This window comes from Mauremys mutica, chromosome 7 (genome assembly GCF_020497125.1).
Source record: "Mauremys mutica isolate MM-2020 ecotype Southern chromosome 7, ASM2049712v1, whole genome shotgun sequence".
Taxonomy (NCBI): domain Eukaryota; kingdom Metazoa; phylum Chordata; order Testudines; family Geoemydidae; genus Mauremys; species Mauremys mutica.
Genome location: NC_059078.1, coordinates 108,597,666 through 108,622,746, shown reverse-complemented (window position 1 = coordinate 108,622,746; position 25,081 = coordinate 108,597,666). Strand labels below are relative to the sequence as shown.

The following is a 25,081-nucleotide window of genomic DNA, read 5'->3' as shown; positions in this document are numbered from 1 at the left end:
TTATCTGCTGCAGCAGACCTGACAAAAAGAAACAAACTGGTCAATATTTGTTAGATTTCAAACGTTTAAGAAAAACGGCTAGCACAGAAAAGAGTGGGTAAAATTTAGAATAAGCCAAAGCTTCCAGATTTAGCAATGAATTAGCTGACACTCACCAGGGATTAGATAAATAGCCTGGAGCTGGAGTAACCCAAGTTTTGTAGCCACTGTAATGTAATCATGCAATGCTACTTCATTCTCCGAGACTAGTTATTTAAAAATGCGTCACAGAAATAGATCACGGTTGACTGTCTCGTCCCCCTCTCCATTTAAGCTAGGGAAATGAATTTATATTGTACCTGTGTGTTCTATTGGGGACAAAAACCAAACATGTATAACAATGGAAGGCTCAGTAATTAAGAATAACACTGCATTTCCAAAAGTCGTAATAGACTGGATTATTTTCTCTGGGACATTTTCCATTTAACTGTCTGCTCTAGTACGTAGCCACACTGGCAGAGATGTCCAGTCTACCACGTACACCCTCTATAAAGTTATCATTTTAAAGTTACTGTATGGAATCATAGTGCACCGATGGCTGACCAGAGCCCCAATCTTTGGGTTTATTCTTTGTTATATTAAAATGGATTGGTCGCAGGCAGAGCACTAGAAGGCTGTACATTATTATTTATACATCACAGAACATATAAAAGATGAAGTAAGAAGATTCTGCCTTGAAGAGTTAAAAAATTTAAGACCTGGATCCAGCGAACACCTACCACCAAGCATACTGCTTACTACCAGGATTAGAGTGAAACAAGACTACTCATGATAGTAAGTAATCACACCTAGCTCTTGCATTGCAATTTTCTTCATTAGATCTCAAAGCACTTTACAATCTTTAATAAATGTATCCTCAGAACACCCCTGTCAGGTAGGGAAGTATCATTATCCCCATTTTACAGACCAGGAATTGAAGCACAGAGAGATAGGCTAAGATTTGCGAAGGTATAGCCTCCTAACTTCCACCAAAATAAGTGATTGATTTAATATCCATTGATTTCAATGGAAATTAGGAGCCTAAATACTGTAGTGGTTCTGGGCCTAAGTGATTTGGTCAAGGTCACACAGGGAACCTGTTGTAGAGCAGGGAATCAAACCTGGGTCTGCCAAGTTGTAAGGTATATATACACTACAGCTGCTACAGTGGCATAGCTAAGGTGCTTCCTACAGCTCCAAGTATAGACACTTCCTGTATCTCTGAGAGGCGGTAGCTAGGTCAAGAGAAGATTCCTTCCATCAACCTAACAACATCTAGACCAGGGGTTAGATCGACCTAATTACCGTATTTTCCGGCGTATAAGGCGACTGGGCGTATAAGACGACCCCCTAATTTTACAGTTAAAACATAGGTTTTGGCCTATACTCGCCGTATAAGATGACCCCCCCTTCCGAGGGGGGGGAGCCCAGAGCCTTTTAAATCCCAGCCGCGGCCGGGAGTCAGAGGGCTCTGGGCTGCCCGCTGCGGCGGGGAGCACAGAGCCTTTTAAATCCCAGCCGCGGCCGGGAATCAGAGGGCTCTGGGCTGCCCGCTGCGGCGGGGAGCACAGAGCCTTTTAAATCCCAGCCGCGGCCGGGAATCAGAGGGCTCTGGGCTGCCCGCTGTTTATACCCGGCGTATAAGACGACCTTCGATTTTTGGGGGTTGTTCTTTAGTATAGAAAGTCGTCTTATACGCCGGAAAATACGGTACAGTCCTGAGTGATGTAGCTAGGTCAACCTAAGTTTTAGGTGTAATCCTGGCATTACACAAATGCCTGAGCCACTGGTCTATCCTTGCTGGTAAAAGTACTGTGTAAGTATTTCCTTGTAACCACTATGCTCACTAGCATGTGGAGGATAAGGTCCTAATTTTCAACATGACCCACTCGTGACTTTAACAAACATTAAGGGAGTGGGAGAAAGATGTAAGTTATATGTTCATTGAGATGATCCCATTAGCTTTATAGCCATTCCTCCCAATGCATGCACACACACACAAATTATGATTGTTTATAAACTAAGGATTTTGATATTTAAGGAAGCGATTGGTTTATTATTTGGGGGGAAGAAGCAGGGGTGGCTCTAGCTTTTTTGATGCCCCAAGCACGGCAGGCAGGCTACCTTCGGCGGTGCGCCTGCGGGAGGTCCCCGGTCCCGCGGATTTGGCGGCACACTTGCGGGAGGTCTGCCGGTCCTGCGCCTTCGGCGTACCTGCCGCCGAATTGCCGCCGAATCCACAGGACCGGCGGACCTCCGATAGGCTCAACGCCAAAGGCAGCCTGACTGCCGCCCTCGCAGCGACGGGCAGGGCGCCCCCGCAACTTGCCACCCCAGGCACACGCTTGGAGCGCTGGTACAAATCCTCCCACTCCATGCTCACATCCTATCATCCATTTGACTACAATAAACATGCCCATCTCAACTTCTTACATCTTCCAAATAACAGAAGTAAAAGAAAACCAGACTGTATGGGCCTGTTCCATAGCCCAGTGAACTCAGTGGAAAGACTCCTGTTGACTTCAGTGCCCATGGATGAAGCTCTAAATGAATTTATTACTTAGTTATGTCAAAGTCCTGTATAAAAACAACAACTGAGTGTGCTTCCTGTTAAAACTTATTGCCTAGGCAAACTCCCCCAGCCTTTGGCTTTAGAAAGTTTTTGGCCCGGGGCTCAGTTATTTCCTCCTAAGCAGGAACCACCCTGAAGCTGCAATCTAAGTAACAACCTCAGTAACAGCGGCTTTATTTTGGAAGAGAACACCTAAGCAAAGTGTTCAAACAGAAAACCAAATTTCAGCTATCGTATTTTCTCCATCAATTTACAGCAATTTATTACACTAAAGAACTTAAAAGCTTGCCAATACTTTTGTCGAATATCTGAAGAAAATCTTGACTAGAAACAGGCTGGAAAGAGTCACTTGAGGTGTCACTAATTTCTGCTGCTCATTTAGGTTCCAATCCTCCAACTGATTCTGCAAGGGCAGCCTCTTGAGCCCATGTGAGCTAGCTAGAGGATCAGAACTTTAATTTAGTCTGCTCAGACAAGAATTTCCATGGAGTTCCCTATAAAGAAATCTGTTTATGGGACAAAGGCTATAATAAAAACAAGCACATACACTAACAAGCAAAATAAGCCACTCTTATTGTTATTGTAATGTAGTATTAAAAAGCCCTCAATATTTTAGATAAAACCACCTCACCCTCATAACTCCCAGACATGCTGTGAATTACAAAAGTCTTCTGACAGAGACAGCACAAAAAGTAAAATCTCATGAGTGGTCCGAATACAAAATTTTGTCATCTCTCTCCCCCTCTAGCCTCCCCTGCCCCCACAAAACAAACCCTAAAAACTCCGCTGAATGCAAACCCAGCTATTTTCTAGGTTTTCTATTCAATTTTTTCCTCTCTGGATTTTATTGTATCTATGTAGATTTCTTTTAAAATGCACTAACGTTAGAATTATGGGATCCAAGTTCCATGAAGAGGGTTCTGGTAAGGTGATCTTCTTTCTCATGGTTTTTGACATCAGAGCCCCATAATGAAATTATTATTCCATAATTTTATCATCTGTCAGTGATTCTATACTAAACTTAAAAAAAACCCCAAACCACATACCCCAAGTGACAAAAAGGGTCAACATTTAAATTGGCAAAGTAGGGAATTTCACATTTAATGACCCAGTTTAGCTAAGTACTTAAGCATATACCTAGGTATGTGTTTAAGAAATTGCTTGAATCAGAACATAACTGGACACTAAAAACCAATTTAAATTTACCTGTTTTGTTTTTAAAAAGGGGAGTGAACTTAAAAGCCTTAAAATCAGAAGAAAGATTTATTTTTAATATCAATGAAAACAGTTTGCTTGTTTTTAAGATTTTTAGTTCCAGCAATTCCCTGCAATATGATTAATATTGTGCTACAGCATGAAAGTCAGAAAGCAAAACTGACTGGAACAACTGGTCACAATTTTTTGAAATTTTGATAAAAATCAGGGGAAAAACATTGGTGACATATTTCATGGATTGCCCCCCTCCCCATTTTTCCTAACTTGTCTAGTTTCCTTGTCCAATAGGAATGAAATTCAAAAAGGCAAATCAAGCTCAGAAACAGTAAGAAGTTGTCAACATTATTCCTGTTTTACTAAATCTAAGATGTTATTAAACTGCTTCAGATGTATGCAGTACCACTCATGTTGACAATGGCCCTGCAAAGCTGAAGCACCATCCAGGACCTTTTGCTTTGACTCATCTGTTTTCCATTTTGAAAGCATTTAATAGCAATTTCTTCCTATTATAAAGCAATCACTTGAAAGATGTGTGAAATGAGAAAATGTCTATTCTTCTTTAGAAAAGGTACATGAGTTTACAGCTCAACCTGTAAAAAATAGTCAATGTCATCCATTGCATTTGGATAATGGAGGCTGCATAGTAAAATTCAAAATTTAGGTAACTATACATCATGAACAACTAAATATTCTACTTGTTCTCATTTATCAAATTCCAGCCCCAGGCCAAAAAGTTTTATGGTGAACCTAAACACTGTTAGACCCTTAACACTTGCTGCACTAACCTGTGATGTTATAACAAAAACCTAAAAAAGAGTTTTATTACCATGTGTATATTTCATACTCACACAATTTACATTACGTAAGCCAAATTCTGTCCTCAGCTACATACATGGATCTCATATTGTATTCAACAGGAGTTGTACATTTGTGTATGTCTATCAGAGGACAGAATTTGGTTGCAAGTGTTTTTTAACCAAAAGCTATTTTAAGGTACGTATTTACCATGTTCTATATGCTCCACTGATTGCCTTGCTGTATTTCCATCCTTAGCCATCAGATTACAGTGAAAAGCCTCTTTAGCCTGTTCCTGAGAAGACTCACTTTACACATCTTCATTATCCCCAGATTTTGAACTGTATTTTGTTTTCTCAATGAGCACTTTTGTACAGTTAGCTTCTAGAAATCTACAATTTTTTCCCCTCATTGACTCCATTTCTCTGGAAAGATGTCACAGGCAGACTTTCTAACAAAGTGTCGTTGCTCTTTCAGAGTATCCCTTACAAAAAAATATAAAGACATGGAATACATGTAAAGGGATCTTGCTTGGTTATCCAGTATTTGTGCTGGTTTCCCAATGAATTCATTATAAGACTGTGGAAAAAAACTCGTGCAAAAAGCGACTCTCCTAGCTGTGATGATTATTTAATCCTACTACCCAATATATGGTTGACTCACTCTCTGTGTGCTGAGCCAATATTTCCTCAGCATACACAAAATGTTTCAATGTTTTCTGATGTAGCTGCAATGGCTAGAACCCTGCAAATCCGCGGATATCCACTTTATATCTGCAGATATCCTCATCCACAGATGCGGCTATCTGGCGGACCATATTTGCGGATTGCAGCTCAGATGCGGATACTAATTCTGTATCTGTGCAGGGCTCTAGCAATGGCTCAGTAAACTATGAACCTACTTAAAATGACAGTCATTCCTGCCACTGCTGATAAAGAGAGAATGGGCAATAACGAAGCACCCTGTAAGGAGGAAAGGAAAATTGAAGGGAAAGCGTCAAACAGTTTTGCATCCTTGAACTTTAAAACTTTGCGGAATGGCTAGCATTGGGTGGGCTCTGCACATCCTACCCTCACTCAGCGGGTGTGTTGCTATTGGCACCGTAACAGAGACCTACTGGGGACTCAGGGAATTGAAATGGGAAAACCAGGAAATAAAATGTAAAAAAAAAAGTGTATTGTGAGCTACTGATTGAAGGAAGTAACAGAGCCTTTAACAAATCAGTTATTTGTCTGGTTAGCCGATGCAGAAGTGGAACAGGAAATTAATTCAATATGCCACAGACTCACATTCCACTATCATTTTCTGTTTTAAAAACACCCAAACCCCCCAAAAGCCAAGTATCACTGGGGAAGCTCGTAACTGAAGCTTATGAGAGTCCAATTAAGCAGATCTAATCATTGTTAGAGCTAGAATACAGAGTACAGAACAGTCTTGGAAATGAAAGAATACAGTAGGAGCAGTTAAAGATAAAAGACCCTCTTCAGAAATAATTTGGTTGCCAGCAGCTCTCGATTTGTTGAAAAATATCCCAAACCAATAAGTAATGCCATTAGATTCATACAAACCTTTATGAACAAGTTACCACTCTCTGTGCCTTCGATGATGTGGCTGCTTGCCAGTAATTTAGCTTTAAATATGAAAATGGATATCAAATCCAAGTTTCTAGATATATTAATGGCACAGGAGACTGATTGTATCACTACACAGCACAATGACTATTTAAAACACTTTTGGCTGCACTTACAAAGCTCTAGTGACCTCTAGAACTACAGAAACTGTATATAGTGTTAGGAGGAAATAAAATTAGCAATTCACAATAAAAAAACTAAAGCAATTCAGCATTTTTTCAAAGAGGTACTGAATGCAGTTAGCCCTTCTGCAGCAGATCAGCAATACTGGTACACAGCTTTGTGGTTAGAGGAGGAAGAGAGATGTTCCAAATTTCCATAAATGAAACATACACTGCCAAGACAACACTAATGTTATTGTGGGTACCAGGGAATTTTCTTTGAGAAGGCAAAATGGAAATAGATTTTCAGTTACAAGAGAGGTCAAATCTCGCTTCCTCAAAAGGTTCCAAGTTGTAGGGAACCTTTTCTCCTTAGCAGTCAACATATAACATAAGTAGGGAGGGGGAAAGATGACAAGGGAGTAAAGGAACAGAAGGGAGGAAGTGGCTGACAGAAGAAAGAGGGGAGTAAAGCAGGGGAGAGAAAAGAGGAAAGAGAAATGAGAAGATGACTAAAATTAAAAATATGGAGGTGGTAAGAAGAGAAAACAATGAAGGAAAGAAGAGCAGAGCAGATGGACAATAAAGATTGGGGTGGGGGGTTTGCTGGCTCACACTTTCAGAGTATTATTGTTATTTATATTACAATAACACCCAGAGGTCCCAAGTGAGATCAGAGCCACATTGTTCACATAGTGAAAGAAAGTCCCTGCTCTAAAGAGCGTAACATATAAACAGACAAAGGAAGTGAGGGGAAACAGAGCCACAAAGAAGTAAAGGGATATGCCCACAGTCACACAGTAGAGTCAGTGGCCGAAGGGGGAATAGAACCCACTTTTCTTACATGCCAGGCCACCTGGCAGCAATATGAGAGCATGTCCACTATTTTCAATATAACTGCAGCAGAGCTTTCAAGACTTGAGATTTGTTCACCCCTAACCGAGGATAGGTCTGTTAGATTTATTACTTGTTCAGCACCATCCACATACTCAGGGTACGTCTACACTACAAGACTATTTCGAATCTACTTAATTCGAATTTGTGGAATCGACCTTATGAAGTCGAATTTGTGTATCCACACTAAATACACTAATTCGACTGTCTGAGTCCACAGTAACGGGGCCAGCGTCGACTTTGGAAGCGGTGCACTGTGGGAAGCTATCCCACAGTTCCCGCAGTCCCCGCTGCCCATTGGAATGCTGGGTAGAGCCCCCAATGCATGCTGAGGGAAAAATGTGTCGAGGGTGGTTTTGGGTAACTGTCATCATTCAACCGTCACTCCCGCCCTCTCTCCTTGAAAGCGCCGGCGGGAAATCTGTTCGCGCCCTTCTCTGGTCGGTTACAGCTCGGACGCCACAGCACTGCGAGCATGGAGCCCGCTGCGATCATCGCTGCACTTATGGCCATTGTCAACTCCTCGCACCTTATCGTCCACCTCTTCCACAGTCAGCTGCTGAGAAATCGGGCGAGGAGGCTCCGGCAGCGCGGTGAGGACAGGAAGTCACAGAGTGGCGCAGACCTCTCACAAAGCAGGGTACGCCGCGCAGTGGAGATCATGGTGGCAATGGGTCAAGTTCATGGTGTGGAACGGCGATTCTGGGCCCGGGGAAACAAGCACGGACTGGTGGGACCGCATAGTGCTGCAGGTCTGGGATGAATCACAGTGGCTGCGAAACTTCAGAATGCGTAAGGGCACTTTCCTTGAACTCTGTGACTTGCTGTCCCCTGCCCTGAAGCGCCAGGACACCCGGATGCGAGCAGCCCTGACTGTGCAGAAGCGAGTGGCCATAGCCCTCTGGAAACTTGCAACGCCAGACAGCTACCGGTCAGTAGCGAACCACTTTGGCATGGGCAAATCTACCGTAGGGCTTGCTGTGATTCAAGTAGCCCACGCAATCGTTGAGCAACTGCTCTCAAAGGTAGTGACTCTAGGAAATGTCCAGGTCGTCAGAGATGGCTTCGCCACGATGGGATTCCCAAACTGCGGTGGGGCTATAGATGGGACTCACATCCCTATCCTGGGACCAGCCCACCAGGCCAGCCATTACATTAACCGAAAGGGCTACTTTTCTATGGTGCTGCAAGCACTGGTGGACCATAGGGGACGTTTTACCAACATCTACGTCGGGTGGCCGGGCAAGGTTCATGACGTGCGTGTGTTCAGGAACTCTGGTCTGTTTAGATGCCTCCAGGCAGGTATTTTCTTCCCGGACCACAAAATAACGGTTGGGGATGTGCAGATGCCTACAGTGATCCTCGGGGACCCAGCCTACCCGCTAATGCCCTGGCTCATGAAGCCCTATACAGGCGCCTTGGACAGTGAGAAGGAACTCTTCAACTACCGGCTGAGCAAGTCCAGAATGGTGGTGGAGTGTGCTTTCGGACGTCTCAAGGGGAGATGGCGGAGCTTACTGACTCGCTCGGACCTCAGCGAAAAAAATATCCCCGTTGTTATTGCTGCTTGCTGTGTGCTCCACAATCTCTGTGAGAGCAAGGGGGAGACCTTTATGGCGGGATGGGAGGTTGAGGCAAATCGCCTGGCTGCTGATTACGCTCAGCCAGACAGCCGTGCCGATAGAAGATCCCAGCGGGAAGCGCTGTGCATCCAGGAGGCTTTGAAAGCTTGGTTCCTCGGAGAGCAGGGTAACCTATGACTCTCCAGTTGATTTACAGAGAAGCTGAACCTGAGCCTGTTTCAGTGACTGTTGACTTCGATCTGTGGTTACATACCCCGTTCTCCAGGTTTCCCCCCTTCCAACACACATTTTAAAATAAATTTAATGGAACACTGATTATTAACAAAGTTTTCTTTAATTATGAATTCCTGTTCAAGGGTTGAAACATGGACACAGACTGTGGTGGGTACGGTGTGCACTGATGTACAGACCGCTTCTACACTAGAGGAATGACAGGCTCCTGCTCCTACAGCGGTCTCTGGGGGGAGGACGGTTGCAGGTGGGTGTGCAGGAAGGGGTGGGTTTGCAGGAAGGGGTGAGGGGTGCCGTCTTTGGGACAGAGTTTGGATGCAGGCTCTGGGCTGGGGGTTGGGGCGTAGGAAGGGGTGAGGGGTGTGTGGGAAGGGTGAGTATGTGTCCGTGGATGAGGGCTCTTGCTGGGGCTCAGGGCATCGGAGAGGCTCGTGGCTAGGGTGGAAGGGCATGGTAAGGGCAGCCTGCCTTGCCATTTGTGGATGGCAGGCGCTAGGACCCTGGGGCAACATACACCTCACAGACTGACCCGGGGCAGCATACACCTCACAGACTGACCCTGGTGCCTAGTGACTGCACTCTGTGTGTGTCCTGCTGTTGATCCTGCCCCCAAGTCTGTACCCTGGTAATGGAGGCTGTCCTATGCAATTAAAAAACCCCTCCCCCCCCTTCACACAAAGTCTTCTGACAAGGAAAACGTGACGGAAACAGTGAATAACAACAAACTACTCTTAATACTCAACTACACAGTGGGGGATGAAACTTGGATTTGGGACTGGGTGATCCAGGAAGGGAAGCACTTCTCAAAATTTATGGCATGAGAGCTGTTTGGTACATGAGCGCTCTGCTGGGGTGGAGTGACAGTTTTCACGGCCCCTAGCGCCCCTCCTTCTTGTGATTTTGGGTGAGGGGGGGACAGGACTTTGTGGCGGGGGAGGGCGGTTGCAGATACAGTTCAGGGGGGCTCTCTCCTCCTGCCTGCGGTCCTGCAGAACATCTACAAGGCGCCGGAGCGTGTCCGTTTGCTCCCTCATTAGTCCAAGCAGCGTTTGAGTCGCCTGCTGGTCTTCCTGCCGCCACCTGTCCTCCCGTTCGCTGTGTGAGCGCTGGTGCTGACATAGGGTCTCCCTCCACTGTCTCTGCTCGGCCGCCTCGGCTCTGGAGCAGGCCATCAGTTCCGAGAACATGTCGTCCCTAGTCTTTTTCTTTCGCCGCCTAATCTGCGCCAGCCTCTGTGAGGGGGAAGCCGGGGCAGTTCGTGAAAGAGCCGCAGCTGTGTGATGGGAAAAAGGAAGTGATTTCCTTGAAAAGATACATGTTTGCGAACACTGAACACAGTCTAGTCAGTTTCTGTGAACAAGACCATACAGGGCACCTAGTCTCACGAGCTCTCAGGACAAGTTCGAGATTTCGGAATACGCTTTCATTGGCTGCGGTCGTGCACAGGAGATCGGACAAGCGGGGCGGTACAGCTGAATCCGTGTAGCAGCCAGGCCTGGTAAGCACTACACTATAGGCTGCTTAACAGTTAATGGATAGCTGTGCCCTCCCGCTGAAGGCAATCTGGAAAGCATAAAGTCTGACCCTGTTCCAGCCCCTCGCGGCTGTGCCCGGGAAAGATCACTGTATACTTTTCCTCTGCGGCCTCCAACACGTGGCTGTTAAACGAAGGTCATTGCTATGCAAAGTAAAAGTCAAGCATTCACAATAGTAACAGTACACTAATTGCCCTAATTAGATGCAGCAGTCGCCGAACGAGATTACCCTGAGGCGGGTCACTCGGAGAGAGAGAGAGAGGATGCTGCGAGAATCCCTGCACAGACCAGGACCGTATGCTGCCATGCTGGTGGAGGCAATGATTCCGCTGTACATTAGGATGGCCTGGCACGGAAGAGTGTGCTTCCACGGAGCACCAAATAAGGCACCTCTCCCCAGGAACCTCCTGCGGAGACTTTTCGAGCTGCTCTACGAGAGCTTCGTGGAAGTGTCCCAGGAGGATTTCTGTTCCATCCCTATATGTGTGGACCTTCTTTTTATATAGTTTTATAGGGAAAAGTTTTTATATAGTTTTTATACATTTTTTATTCCTGTTTTTTAAAAAATAAATGTTTCCATGTTTATAGCACTTACCGACTGATCCTTCCCCTGATTCTGAGTCCGGGTTAACGGCCGGGGAGGGTTGGTAGGGGATCTCTGTGAGGGTGATGAAGAGATCCTGGCTGTCGGGGAAAGCGGTATTGTAAGCGCTGTCGCCTGCGTCGTCCTCCACAAACCCTTCCTCATCTTCCCCATCGGCGAACATCGCCGAGGAACTGCCCGTCGACACTATGCCATCCTCAGAGTCCACGGTCACTGGTGGGGCAGTGGTGGCAGACCCACCTAGAATGGCATGCAGTGCCTCGTAGAAGCGGCATGTCTGGGGCTGGGCTCCGGAGCGTCCGTTTGCCGCTCTGACTTTTTGGTAGCCTTGTCTCAGGTCCTTGATTTTCACGCGGCACTGTGTTGTATCCCGGCTGTATCCTATGAGTGCCATGGCTTTGGAGACCTTCTCGTAGGTCTTTGCATTCCGTTTGTTGGAGCGCAGCTCCGAAAGCACAGACTCATCGCCCCACACAGCGATCAGATCCAGGACTTCCCGATCTGTCCATGCTGGGGACCTCTTTCTATTCTGGGATTGCATGGACTCCTCTGCTGGAGAGCTCTGCATCATTGCAGGTGCTGCTGAGCTCGCCCCGATGTCCAACCAGGACATCAGATTCAAAGTGCCCAGACAGGAAAAGGAATTCAAATTTTCCCGGGTCGTTTCCTGTGTGGCTAGTCAGAGAATCCAAGCTTGGACTGCTGTCCAGAGTGTCACCAGAGTGGTGCACTGTGGGATAGCTCCCGGAGCTACTAAGTTCGATTTGCATCCACACATAGCCTAATTCGAGATAGCCATGTCGAATTTAGCGCTACTCCCCTCGTCGGGGTGGAGTACCGAATTCGAACTAAAGAGCCCTCTAGGTCGAATTAAACAGCTTCCTGGTGTGGACGGTTGAGCGGTTAATTCGAATTAACGCTGCTAAATTCGATTTAAAGTCCTAGTGTAGACCAGGCCTGAGTCAGTGCTGTAAGGAACAAAGAGGAAAACATGGTCCCTACCTCAGAGAGTTCACAGTTATTAGCAGATATGTATAAGGCACCTTATCACAAACATTTAAACTCTGCAGAAGAGAAAGGTTTTTACATGTTTCTTGCTCTGAGCCAGGGTAGTCAATAGGCCAAATCCTGACCACCAGTTGCTTTTGAATAGACACCGAAATCTTTTCTTTTATTTATTATCATTATTGCTGGGGTTCTTTTATTATTATTATTATTTTCTCTGGAAGCTGGACCTTGACTATACCTTTGACCAAGAAATTTGAATTTTGACAAAAAATAATTGACTATCCCTGCCCTGAGCCATTCAACCAGGACAACCCTGAGCTGTCATTTCTGTAAGCATGCTGTCTTTAGAAAGCTAACACAAAACTGCTGGGGGTGCTTTATCCAATCTGAACAACAGGGAGGTATGGCCCACTCATACAAATTCCTCACAGCACCTGTGCCTGTCCCAGTGTGGGTCTACATCCTGTGTTTAAGTGCTAGTTGTACCCATTACGTTAGTAACGGCAGGGCTGGGAGAAGACTGGCTCGTGACCCCTGAGTTCTAGAGATTTAACTGACTTGGAGATGTAATAGGAGAGAATTATTTTTGGAGTTTAGCATGTAGCTCTGGAGAACTAATTATTTTGCAAACAGAGCCCTAATTCATTAACAAAAATGTTGATTATAGCATCTGCTATCATTATTTGGCCCATTACTTAAAACACTGGATAGGATGGGGAATAACTGATATTAAACCTCTGGAGCCCAAGTATAGGGAATGATAGAAAACAATCATTGACTATAACTGTTACAAGGGAGTTCTGCAAATTCTACTGTAATCAGACCATTCGAATAAATCCTTCCTATCCAAGCCCTTAAAGGGATGAAAACACTAGTCTTTTTTCTTACAACTTTTCATTTTTATTTGCTCACCACTGTTTGCAACATTCACTTTAAAATATAGTAAGTTTTATGTTTTTTATTAATTTCCCTATTGGATTTTGGCCTTTTCCACTGAAAAATTATTTTTACTGAGTTTTTTTAAATGACTCTTGAAATTAGGAGGACTCTTTTTGTTGAATTCCTTGCTAATATCCTAGCAACACTGAGAATTATTCCTTTTAATCCACATCTATTGCAGAGGGAGCACAAGCGTACGCTACTTTTTGCACACCCATCCCTTTCTTTATCCATCCAATAGAAGAATCACAAATGTTCAGGTATGAGTTGAGGTGGATTGTCTTGGGCTCCAGGAGGGGCATACAGAGACTTCTTTTATATAAAATACCATGTTCACTTAACCTCCAGAATATGAAGTCAGGTTCCAGGTTTGGAGGCCACTGGACTCTGGACATAAATTCTGTCCTGAAGGATATTTTCCAGAGAAGTATATTGTGATGTTCCTACGGTCAGAGAAGCAGGGATGTTGAGGCCAACAAAGAAAAAGCAGGATCTCTTCCCTCCTGCCTGATATTTCTCAGAACTCTGTATAATTAAGAGACAAACAAGAAACATATCCCAGTTCTTTGCTCCAATCCCAGACAAATGCATCCATCTCTCAGCCTCTGAGGTCAAAGCTTCTGCCAGAACCTAGTAAGCATAGCCATATCGTTGGTGGTGAACCAGCTAACAACTGGGAACCTTCAGGAGCTGTCATGCCTCCCAGGAAGTAGGAGGGCACAGATTCCATTTCCTTCTGCTTGTTCATATATGCTACTGCACTCTATTAGTTGAACCAAAAAAGAATGTTCTGGATTAAGTCAAAAAGAAACATCCAAAGCTCCAGCCTTTCATTCTGAAGCTATAAAATGGAAGAGGCCAGGTCCCTAGAACTGAAATATTCCCAAAAGAGGAGCATCATGGTGATGCCAAACCGGAGGAGAGAGATGGTAGAAACTCAAGTCCATGATAACTGCAAGGGAAGTGCACCATATGGGATTTACTCCTCAACAAACTAAGGAGATTCCCCCATAGCATAGAGACCAAGTAGAAACTCAAGGATGGGTACTCTCTTAAGAGGACAAAGGTAGAAATGAGTGCAGAAGACAGAGTCAATGCTGGTAGTAAAGTTGCCCAGGAAGATCATCTGGATGAGAATGAAGGAGGAGGAAATAAGGGAGAACTGCAAATGCAGAGGACATGAGAGAGTCTGATTTATGTCTTCACAAAGAAAACCCATTTACACCTTACACAAGTGTCCTGTGGGTCCTAGGAGACCTTGACCCACTTGGAAAGAGTGAGAAGGGCCAGAGACACATGACTTCTCTCATCTGCTAGGCCTGCTAATAGATAATAATTGGAGATATACCAATCTCCTAGAGAACTGGAAGGGACCTTGAAAGGTCATTGAGTCCAGCCCCCTGCCTTCACTAGCAGGACCAATTTTTTTGACCCAGATCCCTAAGTGGCCTCCTCAAGGATTGAACTCACAACCCTGGGTTTAGCAGGCCAATGCTCAAACCACTGAGCTAGCCCAGAGAACTGCTGCCCAATACTGATATGGAGAGGATGAATGGGAGGTGTCTGTCAATAGGACGCAGTTTGGAGAACATTAGTGGCATCCTTAGTTACTGAAGACTTCAGTAGAAGCAGCTTTTTTTTCTCCCTATAGCTTGGGTCCTGATTAAAACAAATACAGTATGATACTATGCCTCTGGTTCCCGCTGCTCCATTAATTACAAACAAAGTTCACTGAAATCTTTTCAGCAACAATTTTTTAGTCCCAAAATGGGGTTTCAATTATGCAATATTTTTTGCAGGAAAAATCATTTGTCAAATTCTTCATTTTTTAACAAAATTGAATTTCAAAACAACAAATTTCAACTTTTTATTTTATTTTTCAAATTTGTGGGGTAAAGCCTCTAATTTCTCAGAGCTACTGGCAGTTTTGCATTGCCACTGCTTATTCTGTGGGTGAACAGGAGGCTCTATTCTCCAGAGCTGTCAAATAGTACCTATTCTAAAGAATAAAACTTTCAAGTGTGTATGGGCGGCAGGGGAGGGAGGAAACACAATTTCATAAGTTACCTGTAAAATGGCATCTAAATGAGGGAGGAAAGGGATAGCTCAGTGGCTTGAGCATTGGCCTGCTAAACCCAGCATTGTGAGCTCAATCCTTGAGGGGGCCATTTGGGGATTTAGTTGGGGTTTGGTCCTGCTTTGAGCAGGGGGTTGGACTAGATGATCTTCTGAGGTCTTTTCCAACCCTAATAATCTATGATTTCCTTGTCCTCTTTGAAATTTAATATAGAATCCCAAATGAGTTAAATACTCAGTTTCAGTTCTGAAGGCTTTCATTATGGGAACAAAGGAAAAATTAGAAAGGGGACCACATCTACAAAAGACAAATATGAGCAACCGATACAGACTGAAACCATTATGGAATACTAGCTCTACTAATCACAAACATAGCAGCATATCCAAATGCCAGGAAAAGAAATTATTATATGCTAGTCAGTTTTAGAGAATGTGACCACATCTCTTTACAGCCATCAAATTTATATACATATATCTCCAGTGTATCATTTATACAGACTGGGCTGCATTCATCCCTGGTGTAACTCTCCTGATACAATGGATTTACCACAAGAAGGGACCTGGCCCAAGGTAATTTATCTGATTCAGTGCACAGTTCCACCAGTATTAAGTTGTGAATCAACTTTCATATTAGCAGCATCACTGTTTTTACTGCTGCTGTAGCCATTAAAAGGTTTTTCCTGTAGTTAGTTTATATGCTCCAGCTCATTAACATCTCCTAATACTAGAACTTTTGGCTCATTAGCCATGGCAATTCTAAGGAACATAATCTCTGCTCATCTTCACAAAGCAGGATGCTCCTTGGTGGCCCAGCTGTAGCTCCGCATGCTACCGTAAGGTATCACCCTGGAAATAAAAATACTACAGGATCTCACACATTTAACAGATATAGCGAACAGTAGAGCTGGTCAGGAATTTCCCACTGGAATGATTTTCCAATGGAGAATGTAGTTTCCACAAAAAAAATCAAAATTTTCCATGGAGCTCTGATTTTATCAGGGAAACTGAAATTAAATAATTCATTTTGGGTCAGTTCAACCCAAATTGGAATATTTCATTCTTTTGAACTGACCCAAAATGTTTAGTTTTGAATCAGTTCAACAAAACTTTACACTGCATTTTCCTATTGTGGCACATTGCCTTTTAAGAGTTGTAGTTCTGAGCCCCATTCTCTCCTGTGGGCTATTTCAGCCTCCTTGAAGAAACATTGATGGAACGTTGTTTTGATGGAAAATGTCAAAACAAAATGGTCTCACATTTCTAAATTGAAGTTTTCCAGAATTTCAGTTCTGTGGAAAATTCTGAAATTTCTAATTTTTGCCCTGTTTCATGACAAGAACAAATACCGAAGCACTGGAATTTCCTGTGGGATGGAAATTCATAAATTCATTCTGCTTTAGTGAATATACACTGATCACCACATCCGTGATGGTTAGCGATAGGCTCAGGACTAAAACCTCTAAAACTAAAAACCTGAACGTACTAAGCTACTTGGCAGAAGGGCATCAGAATACAAACCTGGATCAAGTCTGGAATTCCTCAGCTTGATTAACAGACGTTTTGCAGCATGAGCTTTCGTGGGTTAGTCTATAAGGTGCCACAGGATTCTTTGCTGCTTCTACAGAACCAGACTAACACGGCTACCCCTCTGATACTCAGCTTGATTCTGTCTCCAAGGGCTGAACCAAAACCCTGTTTCTAAATATCCCCAAATATTCCTTCATCTCCTCCTCAAGGGTAGCCATTACTGAGCCCTACAGGGGGAGGAGGTATAGCTCAGTGGTTTGAGCATTGGCCTGCTAAACCCAGGGTTGTGAACTCAATCCTTGAAAGGGGCCACTTAGGGATCAGGGGCAAAAATCAGTACTTGGTCCTGGTAGTGAAGGCAGGGGGCTAGACTCAATGACCTTTCAAGGGCCCTTCCAGTTCCAGGAGATTGGTATATCTCCAATTATTAAAGCTGACTCTCAGTTGAAGAAGAGCCAACATTTTCTTTACATATTACAAAACCTATGGTCTCCGATCAGTATTACAGGCCAAGTGCCACACTTATTGGGTTATTGGCTCTGTATTTTGGTATATGATTCCCAGCCAACCTGTATATTTACTGCATAAGCAAGTATGAAGGATACTGTGAATTATGTAGATATATGGTGTTAATATTAATTAGACTGTGCTTGACTAGTAGCTGTGCTATCTAGACAATTTTGTTCCAGTGTTCTAGCAAGGGATTATGCTGTTGGCAGGGCTGTATTGCCGGCAGAACACTGTACTATCCAAGCTATTTCCAGGCAGAGTAGCTGATTTGGTTGGACCGGCTCCTGATTCTTTGAAGAGTTCTGGCTTTTTAAAACATTTTAAAATTTGACAGTGCTGGAGACCGACATCCTTTATCACCAAATGGACAAAGCTTAGACAATGGTAATACAAATTTCCTCCTACAGCCAAACCAATGTGCCTCCTACCCCAAAATGAAATGAGAAATTCTAGAGTACAGGGTGCATGTCCCTCCTAGTCTTGTGATCTCTTCTGTGGACAGCCAGTGAGAGCACTAATTGGTGCCAACTGTGGTGCATGTCTTTGTTTGAATATGTTCGGTGATATAGGTTCTTAAACTGCAGCCCAGGTAACACACTGTGGACTGCATATGCGGTGATATAGGTATTTGCCCACGAGGAGATGAACAGAAACCCAAACACATTTCATACAGGCCACTAAATAGCCATATCTAGTTATAACAGCTTTCAATCAAAACTGGTCCAGGATGGATCTGAACCAGCAACCTAGAAGTGAAAGGGTCTATTCCATACTAGTTCCCTGGGCCATATAGTCCCTCGGAGAGCTCTGTTTTTATACATTTTGTATGGATTAGTTTACTTTAACTAACTGTTTACTGATCAAGGCTCAGAAGCAATCGTACAGTCTCTATGACAACATCTCTCCCCTCTTCAATGACTAACTCTACTAGGTCAAATTTATCCCAGATGTAATCAACTGACAAACATCAGGTATAAATTTAGCCACTCTGTTGCGTCCACTGTGGTTTTTGTCAAAAGCAAATATAAAATAAGTTCTAAAATGTAGATGCAAAGTTCAGCTACCAAAACAGTTACTAGAAAAAAAAAACCTAAATGAATTTTAAAATAATGAATTGTCCTAAATCCAATAAAAGCCACTTTTTACAGAGCACACTATATAGGCAGATAAAAATACTTATTGCATTGGTCACACTGTTTGATTCCAAGTAGTTCTGACAGAGCTTAAACTTGAGCTGGCATTTTTCCCCATCATTTTTAACAATGTTAAACTGTTTCAATACTGTACCTGAAAACTTGTAGTAATCTTGTCAAATAAATGTACTTCTGAGTTAACATTGTTCATATTTATGTGTTTAATATAATAGTTTACTGCAAAGTGAACAAATCATTTTAACCTAGTGTAAATTTAGCTACATCTGCACCACTTTACACTCAGCTAAACATCTGCAATATCCTTTATTTTGGGGGGCAGACAAAACTTATTTTCATGCAACTAAAATTAAAGAAAACCCAAATAAATTTGCAAATAGCTCGGTGTAACAATCTCCTTGGGATTAAGAACCACAACTGCCTGAAATTATGGGGGATCTGTTTGGAAAGTTCTCCCCTTGATAGAAAGGTAGAGCCTTGCTAATTTACACACCCAAAAAACCAGTGGTTTAACCCTGCCTCCGGATGGGGTGGATTCTCCATCACAAAGTCCTTAGATCAAGACTGTATATATATTTAAAACATATGCTCAGGGGTGAAAATAAGCCAGTACGGGCCAGTACGGCGTACCGGTAAAAAGTGGCTGCCGGTATGGGCCCGAACGCAGCCGATGTGAAAGCGCTGCCGCGACAAAGGACCCTGCTTAACGTTGCTGCCCCTTTTGCCCTCCCCCCCAGGGGCAAAAGGAGCAACTGCCCATTTAAAAGGGCCTGTGGCTCCGGCCGCCGCTGCTGCTACTGCAGTAGCAACCGGAGCCCCAGGCCCTTTAAATCGCCACTGGAGCCCCGGGCAGCACAGGCCAGGCAGCGCAGATGGGCTGGCTGGGGGACACTGACCCCCCAGCCCTGCTCCTTCCGCCCGAGGCCTCACCCCTTCCGGGGGCCCAGAGCTGGCCCCGTACCGGTAAGTGTTGAATGTTACTTTCACCCCTGCATATGCTGCAGCTCAAACAAAAGTCATGGGCTTGATGGTAAATTTATTGGGTGAGGTTCTGCGGACTGGGTTATGCAGGAGATCAGACTAGATTATCATAATAGTTCCTTCTGGCCTTAAAATCTATGAAATTATCAACAAATATTAATAACACAATACGGAGGGCTCATATTACTTAGAAGGCTTTAAAAAACACACGGTGGGACATACTGTAATAAAGTATTATAAATAATTAAACTAGAAATCGGTTTGTCAAAATCAGGTGAACAAATGATACTTTGTGATGCAGCTGGATGCAGTAGCAGGATCAGAGCAGCTGTCAGTTCTTCCTCCAAGAACAGCCAGTATTAGCTGCATCAAGATAATCTCTATAATGGAAAAACATGGAATAATGTGCCCACACAGAAATTCAGTAGTCACTGTGTTAAAATAAAAAAAGTTACCCTTTAAAGGTTTTCAGATTCATTGGCATTTCTCTTTGTATTCTATTTAGAGAACGGTTACATACCTATCATTCATTCATTTATATACTTCTATCACAGTAGTTCTTAACCCATGGCCTGTGGGCTGCATGTGGCCCAATTAGCACACGGCTGTGGCCCAGCTGTGTGCTAAAGGCTGCCCGGTGTGGCAGGATCCAGGATAGGGGCTGCCGGGCTGCCCTGCCGCTCAGCCTGGCGGATTCCAGGGTCTGGGGACAGAACCGCCCTGCCGGGTCCAGAGCCGCCTTGCCCTGCCACCCGGGTCCGGGATCAGGGCTGTCCTGCTGCCCAGCTGGGTCAGGGCCACCCTTCCAGGCCCAAGCTGTCTTCCCGCACAGTTGGGTCCAGGGCTGCCGGGCCACCCTGCTGGGTCTAGGCTTGAGGCTGCGTTACCCCCCAGCCTGGCAGGGTCCGAGGTCACCCTGCCACGCGGCCCCTTGCCCAGGGTCCGCTCCTGACCCCACTCTGTGGAGGGGGCTCTGGGCAGGGGCCAAGGCGCTAGGAATAGGGGTCTGTGGCTCTCAACCTGCGTCCCAGGTAACACATTGTGGGCTTCATCTGCGGCCCCCAATGATACATAGGTTGAGAACCACTGCTATGTCATGTTCCCTCTTGTAGATCTCCTCTCGAAACAGTCCCAATCCTTTCCATTTCTGCTTATATGGAAGTCACTCCATGGCTCTGATCATTTAAGCTGCCAAGTCTCTGAACCCTTTCAGTGTCTGTTATTTCTTTTATGAGACGAGGAGACCAAAACTGAACACAATATTCAAACTCAGGGCATTCCATCCATTTGTATAGTAGTACTATCGCTGCAGTATTTTCTCACCCATTCTTTATACAGACGCTCCCCGACTTATGCAAGCGTTCCGTTCCCGACAACTGGGGGGGGGGTGTGTGTGAAGGTTACAGAATTTACGGAACTTTTTCCGTACATTCAGATTTGCATAAATTGGGTTTGCGTAACCAGGGGAGCATCTGTACAGCAGCATTGGGTTTTATTTTTTTATTACTATTGTTTATTTAACTGCTGCTGCACACTGAGCACATGTTGAGCAGTCCACTAAGACCCCCAGGTCTTTTTCTTGAGTGGTTACAGTTAATTGTAAACCCAGCAATCAGTATGAGCAGTACAAATAATTCCTTCCTAAGTGCATACCCTTGCATTTGTCAATAATGAATTTCATCTGCCCTGATGCTTCTCATTTGCCTATCTTTGTTAAGTCCCTCTAGTACAGTGGTTCTCAACCGGGGATCTACAGCCCCTGGGGGGTCCATGAACCCTTTCAGGGGGGCCTTAGAGCCCCATGGCTGAAACCTGGTGCCCCGAGCCATAGCGCTGAAGCGGGGAGCGGAGCAGGTCTGAAGCCAGTGCCCTCCCCCACCCGGCCGGTAGCGCTATGGGGCTGAAGCTGGGAGCTGCACTGGGAGACCCCCACCCGTACACAGCCCCTAGCTACCCCCCTGCCCGCACACAGCTCCTAGCTACCCCTGCCCGCACCCTGACCAATCCCCTGCCCACACCCTTAGCTACGCCTCTGCCCGCACACAGCTCCTAGCTACCCCTGCCTGCACCCTGAGCTACCCCCCCGCCTGCACACAGCCCCTAGCTCCCCCTCCCTACACCCTGACCAATCCCCTGCCCACACCCTTAGCAACCCCTCTGCCCGCACACAGCTCCTAGCTACCCCTGCCTTGACCCTGAGCTACCCCCCTGCCTGCACACAGCCCCTAGCTACCCCCCGCCTGCACACAGCCCCTAGCTCCCCCTCCCTACACCCTGACCAATCCCCTGCCCACACCCTTAGCTGCCCCTCTGCCCGCACACAGCTCCTAGCTACCCCTGCCTGCACCCTGAGCTACCCCCCCGCCTGCACACCGCCCCTAGCTCCCCCTCCCTACACCCTGACCAATCCCCTGCCCACACCCTTCGCTACCCCTCTGACCCCACACAGCCCCTTGCTACCCCTGCCTGCACCCTGAGCTACCCCCCCGCCTGCACACAGCCCCTAGCTCCCCCTCCCTACACCCTGACCAATCCCCTGCCCACACCCTTAGCTGCCCCTCTGCCCGCACACAGCTCCTAGCTACCCCTGCCTGCACCCTGAGCTACCCCCCCGCCTGCACACAGCCCCTAGCTCCCCCTCCCTACACCCTGACCAATCCCCTGCCCACACCCTTAGCAACCCCTCTGCCCGCACACAGCTCCTAGCTACCCCTGCCTGCACCCTGAGCTACCCCCCCGCCTGCACACAGCCCCTAGCTCCCCCTCCCTACACCCTGACCAATCCCCTGCCCACACCCTTAGCTGCCCCTCTGCCCGCACACAGCTCCTAGCTACCCCTGCCTGCACCCTGAGCTACCCCCCGCCTGCACACAGCCCCTAGCTCCCCCTCTCTACACCCTGACCAATCCCCTGCCCACACCCTTAGCTACCCCTCTGCCCCCACACAGCCCCTAGCTCCCCCTCCCTGCACCCTGAGCGGTTTTCAAACTTTATGAATGGAGTCCCCTCTTTGAGTTACATGTTTTGGTTGCATCCCCCGCCAGACCAGACAGGCTGGGTGGCCTCCTGAGTGAGTCACAGGGTGGAGGTGGCGCTCCCTTCCTGGACCCACCTGCCAGCCATTGCGCCCCCCGCCCCAATAGAAGTAAAACTATGCCTATACCGAAGAGCTCCCCCCCAGCCCGGAGCCCCGCACTCCCCCTCCCCCCGCTGGGCCCTGGAGTTTTTATAGTATGTTATGGGGGAGCCTCAGCAAGAGAAAGGTTGAGAACTCTGCTCTAATGTTCCTCACAATCTTCTCTAGTCTTGACTATCCTCAGCAATGCTGTGTCATCTTCAGATGTTGCCAGCTCACTGTTCACCCTCTTCTCTGGATTATTCATGAAAATATTAAACACGTGCTAGTTACGAGACCAATATCTAAGGCATCTCACTGTTAACTTTTTTCATGCTGAAAACTATTTATTTCTACCCTTTGTTTTCCATCTCTAATCCATGGCAGATCTTTATGTCCCACCTCCATCACTATTTGGTTTTCTTTATAACCTCTTGTAATAGACTTGTCAAAGGCTTCCTGAACATCCAAATGAGTTACACCTATTAGTTCTCTTTAATCCACCACTGTGCTGAAACACTCAAAAGGACTCTGATAGACTGGTGAGGCACGATCTTCCTTTACAGAAATCATGGTGGTTTGCTCCTTTCATGCCATGTTCATCTGGGTATTTTTAAAGCCTCTGTCTTTAGTTGTAGTTTTAATTAGTTTAGCTGGAACTAAAATCAGGCTCACTGCTCTGTTTTGCTCACTGCTCTGCGCCTTTTTAAAAAGGGCTAAACTCTGTGGACTGAGAGGTTTTCCTGGGTGCAAATGCAAGGGTAGTGTATAGGCTTGCTGGAGGCTAAGAAAATCAGGTGAAGGAGTTGTGAGCATGACCCCAAGAGGAAACACAGGAACTTGGCTTCTTAGGTATAGAGCTTGCTAGAGTGGCAGACTTGGGGATTTTTGAGCAAACACCTGCCTGCTGCTATTTGTTTTTACTGTGGTCAGGGAAGCAAAACTGTGTGTCAATTTTTTATTTATTTATGTATTTATTTTGGTAAATAGACAAGATTACACCAAGAATATGCCTGACTCATATCACCGATTTTTCATCCTAACAGGAACCGCCCTACAAGACCCCAAATACTTGCTAACTGGCAAAAGGGACAAGAAATACTACATTTGCTACCCTCAGGTCCTAAGATATTGCATTATTTTGTTTATAGCTCACCCCTTTAATTCTCAAATTCCTTCACAACTCTTGCATATAGGCATGTTGCTCATTATCAATTTGTTCCAGCATCTCTTCTTTAGACGCATCAATCTCTGACAGTTTCATTTTTATTGCCCGAAAGAAGCTGGTCTGATTTTAGTATCGCCCCAGCTTGGTCTGTGGTGAAGGATGACGCAAAGAAAAAGCGTAGCTTCTCTGCAATGTCCTTATCCTCCTTAATTGCTCCTTTTATTGCCTGGAAGTCCAGCTGATCAACCAATCAGCTCTCGCAGACTTCCTATTTCTGGTATACTTAAAGAATTTCTTGCTGTTTGTTATGTCATGTCCTTGGCTAATTACTCTTCATCATCCCTCTTGGCCTTCCCAATTTCCACATTATATTTTTACCTGCCATCATTTATGTTTCTTTCTATTGGCTTTACTTTGGCTGAATTTCCATGTTCTGAGGGCTATTTGGCATGATTAACCTATTGTACCTGGCCTTTTAAACACACTTTATCATCAGTATTAATGATCTGTATTGTACCAACACCTAGGAGTCCCAGTCACAGACCAGGATCCACTGTGCTAGGCATGGTACACATACAGAACAAAAAGACAGTCCCTGCCACAAACAGCTAATCTGTTTCTTTCATTCCTGCTTCATTTTTGTTTAGGGTACATGCAAGCCTCTGTGACCCAGAACAGAAGGGAAGGGGAGCTTCTCCTTTGTTAATGGCCCAACCCTGCCAGCCCTGTATTCTTGTGAACTCTCACTGAGTTCTTGAAGGCTCAAGCCTTGAAGGTCTGCCATTCCTGTAAGTTCTTCCAGGAGGAGGCAGAGAAGGCAGCAGTCAGAAAGAACTGGAAAGGGTCCTAAAGTGCCAAATTATCCTAAACCCAAGAGGAAGATTCTGCATGGCAAGATGAGCTTTCCAGCATGAGGACTGCAAGATCAGACCCATCATATCCAAGAGTCACATCAGATGTATGCTTTCTGAGAAATCCAAGCAGTTCTTTTGCAGTTGTTTTTCATCGCGGGTGAAATCTTGGCCTCTCACTGAAGCTGGAGGGTGTTTTGCAATCAGCCAGGAACCAGGTTTTCACCGCCATCAGCTTACATACACACAAACACCATGCTGTCACACTTTTAACATTAGTGTCAGCTTTGGTTGTTTTAAAGTATTTTAAGCCTGACAGAAAAACTGTTTATTTTTTACACCGTGCTTTATACAGCTCCAGTGGTGGATAACCCCATCGAATCGGACAAATATTCTCATTTCTATTTCAAAATCACTGGGGAACTAAATATCCTTCTACCATTACCTTTTTTTGTAAACATGTTGGGTCTGAAAAGCAAATAATAAAAATCTGAGTGCATTAAACTGATAAAATGCAGCTTAAGATCCTAGAAGGCAATTTGTATCACATGCAAGCTGGGGTCTTCATTCACTGAC

General features: G+C 45.3%; 1 protein-coding gene across 2 annotated transcripts in view; it reads right to left on the bottom strand.

The window, feature by feature from the left end:
- Window positions 1-25,081, bottom strand: part of CTBP2 (C-terminal binding protein 2) — a 231,923-nt gene that overhangs the window by 131,295 nt on the left and 75,547 nt on the right. Inside the window, exon 3 of one of the 2 annotated variants that reach the window (XM_045025959.1) lies at window positions 19,661-19,751. The exons of the other annotated variant lie outside the window; for it this stretch is intronic. The gene's annotated coding sequence lies outside the window, so the exon portion shown is untranslated. The remainder of the gene's footprint in view (window positions 1-19,660; window positions 19,752-25,081) is intronic. 2 annotated transcript variants of the gene reach the window in all.